This window comes from Gossypium hirsutum, chromosome A06 (assembly GCF_007990345.1).
Source record: "Gossypium hirsutum isolate 1008001.06 chromosome A06, Gossypium_hirsutum_v2.1, whole genome shotgun sequence".
In the NCBI taxonomy this organism is placed as follows: Eukaryota; Viridiplantae; Streptophyta; class Magnoliopsida; order Malvales; family Malvaceae; genus Gossypium; species Gossypium hirsutum.
This window is the reverse complement of record NC_053429.1, coordinates 52,541,870-52,549,968: the sequence shown is the minus strand read 5'-3', so window position 1 is coordinate 52,549,968 and position 8,099 is coordinate 52,541,870. Positions and strand designations below refer to the sequence as shown.

Sequence of the window (8,099 nt, the reverse complement as noted above, 5' to 3'; positions counted from 1 at the left end):
GGTGCACAAAATTAGAATAACTTAAAAAGATGGTAATGTGGCGTATAATGTAGATTCATTGCAATAAACAGACCTTAAGCTAAAAATTATAGTTTCAAGGGTCTAATATCATAAGGTTGGCTCAAAAAGGCTCAAATGATCCAAAAAAATAGTGCCTATATCATTTTATATTTTTATGTCTCCTACGATTTTGCCTCAATAAAGTTACAAAGTCAATTTTAAAGATATAAACCTTCATGCATGTCTAATCTCAAGAGAAACTAAGTTTTCATGGCAAACATTACTAAGACTAAGATTATACAAGCATTCCATTCTTCATGATAACATACGTTCACTCAGATAGAATCATTATTCATACTTGGATACAAAGTATCTCATTAACAAAAAAAATATCTCTAAACATTCATTTATTAGAACATACTTTGAAAGAAATGATTGAAACATAGTTGAAAATTTTAAAAATTTGAGCAATTTATTTTTCTTACCCCCTTTAAAAAGAAGCAATGTTCTCATTGCAAGAACAAAGTAATAAATGAAAACTAAGCACCAAGTAGGGTTGTAATGAAAGAGAGGTGAGTCATTAAGACTGCTTAAATACCAAGTCGTTCCAAATAAGCCAATCCTAGACATATTCATTCCCATTACCACATCTCTTAGTCTTTTTTTTCTAAAGAAGTGTTAAGTTCATTCATGCTTGTTATGTTTTATTCTATAGAAATTAAATCCTAATTACGAAAAAAATAAATTCCTAAAGACATAAAAATAATTAAATAAATAACAAGACAAGAATCCCCCCTTTTTTATTTTTCTGACTGATTCCTCTTGTCTTCTTCAGCTCCATCTCCACTTGCATAGTCAGTATCTTCCGTCCATGTCTCAAGGATAGCATCTGGGAATTCAAGAACAAAAGTATTAGAGATATTCTTAAAAGTATTTCAAATTGATTCATCTCTAATTTTTGCATATTTCCAGTAAGTTTGTTGTTGATTGTGCATGAGCTTGCACATATCCATCATAATTGACAACTCTGATTTCTTTGAAGTACTTGCAGAAGTCAGCATTGGAGTTGTAGATTCAGGTTCAACACTTAGCTTGACTATTCTTCTTCTAGCTCAACCTTTGGTTCAGGGTTTGCAGATCCTTCAACTGGTTTATCAGTTCCTTATCAAATTCTTCTTCAGTGTCTATAATTGAATTAGATTCAGTTCCAGTTTCATTTGTTGACTCCTCGGTATCTGGCTTAGTTGGCTTTTCTTCCTTGTCTTAATTCAGCTCATGCACCTTCTCTACTAACCTTTCAAGATCATGATTTGTAATGCACCCTTGAACATATTGCCCCTTCAGATTTGCTTGTGTTTTAACATGTGCCCTTAAGCAAAGTGAAGTGATTAATAGTGGGAAATAAGCATTTCCTGTCTTTTTTTTATCACAGTCATGAATCTCCTTGAGAATAATTTTCCCAACATTAATGGATTTTTCTGTCAAAATTGCATATACCAAAAGCATCTGTGCCATCGAGATAGTGGAACTATGTGAGATAGGCATAAAATTGTAGTGAACGAAATAAAACCATACCTTTGCTACTGGTTTTAGGTGTTCTCTTCGACAAGAATGGCTCCCAAACTTTCTTATTATCCATTGGGATCCCGAATTTGTCACAACATCAAGCACTTATTGAAGAAAATCCCAATGATATTGTTCATCATAAGGTAGTACTCATCTTCTTCAACATCAGGTAAGTTAAACAAATCATTGACGGACTTAGAAGTAAGAGGTATCTTTTTCTTTCAAATGATGACCTTAGTAGCATCTTACATAGTCAAACTAGCACAGAATTCTTGAACTAGTTCATCATCAGGAAGTGAACGAGCATTACAAAATCATTCCCACTTGAGAGTATTGATTTTCTTTCTAATCGGTATAGGAACAACCATCAAATCATGATTCTTCAAGTTAGAACATTTTTTCGGCATCATAGGTTTATGCTTAAAGATTGAATCAAATCTCTCTTTCACTTCTTCACCGATAAAAATCGGGTTTTCAAGAGTAGTCTTTGAAGATCTAGTTCTTTTGCAAGACATGGTTTCTTTTCTTTAGAATTTGGAAAAGCTTCTACAGAATGGGGAAAAGAGGAATCGGCAAGGTGGGTAAGGACTTGCTACAATCAAAATCTTGTGACGGAAAGGATGGTGTGGTGGCAATGATAGCATGTGACAGCAACGACAGTGTGCAGCGACAACAACAGTAATGTGCGACAGCAACATTGGTGCTTCGGCAATCTTCTTGCGGCGGTAATAGTTGATTTTGACAAAAAGGGAAGAAAAACTAGGGGTTTTTTTGCGATTTGAGGCTAGCGGCACAATAGTGAGATTTAGGAATTTTTAGGGTTAAGCAAATTGCTTTGAGGGATATGAAAAATAGTAGAATGAAGAGGAGTTTATATGGGGAAAAATTAGGGCAACATGTAGTGAAAATTTAGCTACATTAGGGTTACTTGGGTGGAAAGTAATAGGAGTGGCAGCAATGTATGGATTTTTCCTTCCTTTTTGCTGTCTTGAGCCCCAAACTCTGACTGTATTTACAAACTTACTCAAGAAAAAAAAATTGATTAGTATTTGGGCCAAATTTGACCCCCTTTATTAACATAAAAATTTAAAATTTAAACAAAACAAATGAAACTTAAAAATTTTAAATCTTAATTAGAAATTTTCTTCTTAATAAATTACATTAAATTAATTCCCAAGAAAGGTTGGAGGGGTCACAGCGGTCCCGCTTAAGTTCCAATTTCCTTAGACAAAATTAATTAACTGTAATAAGTTATGAAAATAAGTTATTATTTATTTATTTAAAAAGAGTTCATGAAAAATAAAGGGTCTGTTAATTTGAACGAGGATTCAACTCGCTCAACTTCACCACCCCAGTAGTGCTTGAGACGTTGACTATTAACTTTAAACGTACCTCCGTAATTGTCGTATAATTCAATAGCTCCATAAGGATAAACTTGGTAGATGGTATAAGGTCCTTTCCACCGGGATTTAAGCTTCCCAGGAAATAACTTCAACCTTGAATTAAACAACAAAACCTTCTGACCTTATTTAAACTTGCAAGGTTATATATGACTATCATGTCATCTCTTTGATCTTTCTTTACACATTTTGGCATTCTCATAGAAAAACAACCTCAGCTCTTCCAACTCATCAAGTCGTAACATCCTTCTCTCACTGGCTTGCTTAAGATCAAAGTTCAACTACTTCAAAGCCTTATGAGCTCTATTCTCCAACTCTAATGGCAAATGACATGCCTTTCCAAAGACTAACCAATAAGGAGTCATTCTTAACGGTGTCTTAAATATTGTTCGATAGGCCCATAATGCATCTTCAAGCCTTCGAGGCCAATCTTTTTTGCTAGGGCGTACTACCCTTTCAATGATACCTTTGATTTCACGGTTCATTCTTTCAACTTTCCCGTTAGACTGGAGATGATAGGCAGTCGCAATCTTGTGCTTTACATCATATTTGTCAAGTAATTAGTTAAGCTATTTGTTCACAAAGTGAGAACCTTCATCACTAATAATAGCTCTTAGAGTCCCAAATCGTGTAAACACATGCTTATGTAGTAATCGCATGACTACTTTAGCATCATTTGTAGGGTATGCTTAAGCTTCAACCCACTTGGATACATAGTCCACAACAACTAAGATGTATTTGCTCCCATACGAAGAAGGAAACAAGTGTAAGAAGTCAATGCCCTATACATCGAATAATTCAATCTCCAAAATGTTTGTCAAGGGCATCTCATTCCTTCTTGATATATTTCTGATCCTTTGGCATTTATCCCAGTTCTTCACATAAGCATAAACATCTTGGGGAAACCTACTTGCAAAATCTTTGCTGCAGTACGTGAACCACCAAAGTGTCCCCCACTTGGAGATGAATGGCAATGATACAAGATCTCAGTAATCTCACTTGCAGCTACACATTTCTGGATTATATTATCTACACACTATTTAAACAAAAATAGATCCTTCCAAAAATAATACTAACTATCATGAATGAATTTTTTCCTTTGTTGGTATGTCATTTCTCGAGGAATTATTCCACATGCAAAATAATTGGCAAAATCAGCAAACCAAGGTGTTTCATGAATTTGACTTACCACAAATAAGTGTTCATCTGGGAAATTCTCGTTAATAGGCACACATAATCGAGTTACCTCATCATGCTCCAACCTCGATAGATGATCAGCTATTTGATTTTTGACACCTTTTTTGTCTTAGATCTCAATGTCAAATTCTTAGAGTAAAAGTATCCAACGAATTACCCTCTGTTTCGCATCTTTCTTCAAAAGCAAGTATTTATTAGCCGCATGGTCAGTAAATACTGTAACTTTGGTACCTATAAGATATGAGCAAAATTTGTCAAAAGCAAAAACTATAGCAAAGAGTTCCTTTTCAGCTACCGTATAATTGAGTTGGGCTCCCGTCAAAGTTCTACTTGCATAGTAAATAGGGTGAAACACTTTGTTTCTTTTTTTGGCCATCACAGCTCCAACGTCATAATCACTTGCATCGTACATCAACTCAAAAGGTGAGCTCCAATCAGGTGTAACGATTATTGGGGCTGAGATTAACCATTTTTTAGATATTTAAAAGCTTCCAAACATGCTTTGTTGAAATCAAACATTGTATCTTTCTCAAACAACAAACACAACGGTTTGGAAATTTTCAAGAAATCTTTGATAAACCTTTGGTAAAACCTGGCATGGCCTAAGAAAATTCTAACTCCTTTCACATTAATTGGGGTTGGTAATCTTTTAATTACATCCACATTTGCTTTATCGACTTTAATTCCTCTTTTAGAGATTTTATGCCCTAATACAATCCCTTCTTTAACCATAAAATGACATTTTTCTTAGTTAATGACAAGATTCATCTCTTCGCATCTCTTCAGTACCTTAGCCAAATTATTCAAACAAATATCATAAGTGTTACCAAAAAAAAAATCATCCATGAAAACCTCAACAAAATTTTCAAACATATCGTGAGTATTGCCATCATGCATCGTTGAAATGTTGCAGGTGCATTGCATAAATCAAAAGGGATTTGCCTAAAAGTAAACGTACTATATGGACAAGTAAAGGTTGTTTTACTTTGGTCCTCTGGAGCTACAACTATTTGGTTATATCCTGAATAGCCATCTAAAACATAATAAAATTCATTACCTGCCAGTCGATCTAACATCTGATCCATAAAAGGAAACGAAAAATGGTCTTTCTAAGTGGATTTATTCAACTTCCCGAAATCAATACAAATTCTCCAACCAGTAACAGTTCTCATTGGAATCAACTCATTATGCTCATTTTCAAAAATCGTGATTTCACCTTTTTTCAGCACACACTACATCGGACTTACCCACAAACTATCTGAAATATGATAGATGATTCCTACATCTAACCATTTGATCACTTCCTTTCTCACAAATTCTTTCATAATAGGATTGAGCCTCCTTTTCCCATCAATTCGAGCTCTTTCACCTTCTTCTAAAATAATTTTATGCATGCAAAAAGAAGAGCTTATGCCTTGAATATTAGCTATGGTCCAACCAATTGCTTTCTTAAATTTCTTTAAAATAGAAATTACTTGCTCCTCTTGATCTTTCGTCAGTTCTGCTAAAATAATTAGAGGCAAAGTGGAATAGTCACTTAAATAAACGTATTTCAAATGGGAAGGATGTACCTTTAGTTCGATTTTAGGTGGTTCTTCAATTGACAACTTGAGTTGCAAAAATTCTCTGACTTCTAACTCCAACGGTTAAAACCGTGTGGATTGAATAAAATTTCTTGGATTGGCTTCCATCAAAGCCATGTTTTCTTCACCTTCTCCATCCTTCAAAGAGTCAAGATCTAGGGCTTTCTCTAATAGATCTTCAAAATTGTTTTCCATAGAAACCAAGGTTTATATGTCTTCCATAACTGAACACTCTTTTGTCGGATCTGGAAATTTCATCACTTTAAGAATGTTAAAAGTTACTTGATCGTCTTGAACTCGCATGGTGAGTTCACCTTTCTGCACATCAATTAACGTTCTTCTCATGGCTAAGAAAGGTCTCCCAAGGATGATCGACACTTCCTTATCTGCTTCAAAATCTAAGACAATGAAATCAACAGGAAAAATAAATTTATCAACTCTTACCAAAACATCCTCTATCTTTCCCTTAGGATATGCTAAAGATCGATCCGCTAGTTGAACCGTCACAATTGTAGATCTTACTTCACCTATCCTTAGCATTTTGAAAATAGACTTAGGCATCAAGTTGATACTCGCTCTTAAATCACATAAAGCTTTTTAAGTCTTTCGATTTTGGTGGCAGTTTGTTCTGCAAGAACGCACTGCACTCCTTTGTCAAGGCAACAGTCTAATACTTACTCATTCGTTTCTTCTTAGACAGTATATCCTTCATAAAATTCACATAATTTGGCATTTTTTCTAAAGCCTCCACCAATGGAATATTGATGTGTAACTGCTTTAGAACATCTAAAAACTTCTTTAAGTGCACCTCCTGTTTCTGCTTGTGTTGCTGTAATCTTTGCGGATATGGAGGTGATGGAACTTTCGGTTGAATCGGATAACTCTTTTGAGTAGGTAAATATGCATCCAAAAAAGATGTTAAAGTATCTGAATTCAATAAGTTAAGATTTTCCTTGTCAGTCTTTGCAGATTCTGACTCTTTTGGTTTAGGAATTTTAACAGCTGGTTGATTCTTCTCAACGGGTTTGTCTACGACATCAATTAATCGAGGTTCCAAAATTTTACCACTTCGCAATGCCGCTGCCTTGATATGTTCTTTACCTAAATTTCTTGGATTCTCAGTATTGCTTGGCAATGTTCCTTGTGGTCTATTATGAAGCTCCGTAGCTAACTGACCCATTTGGTTTTCCAAAATTTTCGATGTTGCTCCTTGGCTTTGAATCAAAGCGTCATTCTTTGCCATGTACGCTTTCAACAAGTTCTCTAAACTATTTGATGCCTCAGCTTAAGGTGGTTTTGGAGCTTGCTGATTAAACCATTGAGATTGGTTGGGTCTATGCTGCAATAAGTTGTTGTTTGGTCTATTTACTTGGTTGCTTCAAGAAAAATTAGGATGATTACGCCATGAAGGATTGTAGAAGTTGGATTGGGGTCCTTGTCAACTCCTATTTTGATGTTGGTTCCCCATATAGTTCACTGACTCGGGATTTGATGGACAATTCTCAAAAGAATGACCTTCTTCAGAGTACACACAGAAAACTACTTCAAATGAACTTGGTGGCTGAGCTGCAAAATTATTAGCACTATTAGCGGTAAACTATTTTAACATAGAGGAAATAGACGATACTTGAGTCGATAATGAAGTGAGGGTGTTAACTTCATGAACTCTGGCTACATGTCTTCCTGAAGCTGTTCGATTTGTTGGCCATTGATAGTTATACTTGCAATCCTCTCGAGGATCTCATAAGCCTCATTATAAGACTTAAACAAAATTGCACCATTTGTAGAAGCATCTACCATCAATCTTGTATGTGCATTGAGACCATTATAGAATGTCTCCAACTAGATACAATGAGGAATCCCATGATGAGGACACTTACGAAGTAACTCCTTGAATCTCTCCCAAGCCTCATACAAAAACTCGTCATCCAATTGTTGGAAAATTGTGTTCTTGTTCCTCAACTTAGCATTTTTGCTAGGCGGGAAATACCTAACCAAAAATCTCTCTGCTAATTCTTACTATGTAGATATAGACTGCTAATTCTTACTATGTAGATATGGAACTTGGTGGCAGTGAATTGAGCCAGACTCATGATTGATCTCGCAACGAGTACGGAAACAACTTCAACCTCAATGCATATTTAGTCACACCAGCTATCTTGAATGAATCACTCACCTCCATAAACAATTGAATATGGAGATGTGGATCTTCCGTTGGCATACCACTGAATTGGCCCGCCATTTGGAGCATTTGAAACATCACTTGTTTCAATTCAAATTGGGTTGCCTTAATATTTGGCCTTCTAATTCCTAGATTTAACTCACTGAAAAGTGGTAAAACATATTGTCTGAT

General features: G+C 35.3%; 1 non-coding gene across 1 annotated transcript; it reads left to right on the top strand.

Moving 5' to 3' along the window:
- Positions 1-7,604: 7,604 nt before the first annotated feature.
- On the top strand, positions 7,605-7,711 carry LOC121231506 (small nucleolar RNA R71). Its single transcript, XR_005929564.1, has one exon. It is a non-coding gene; the product is annotated as a small nucleolar RNA R71 (small nucleolar RNA).
- Positions 7,712-8,099: the final 388 nt, after the last annotated feature.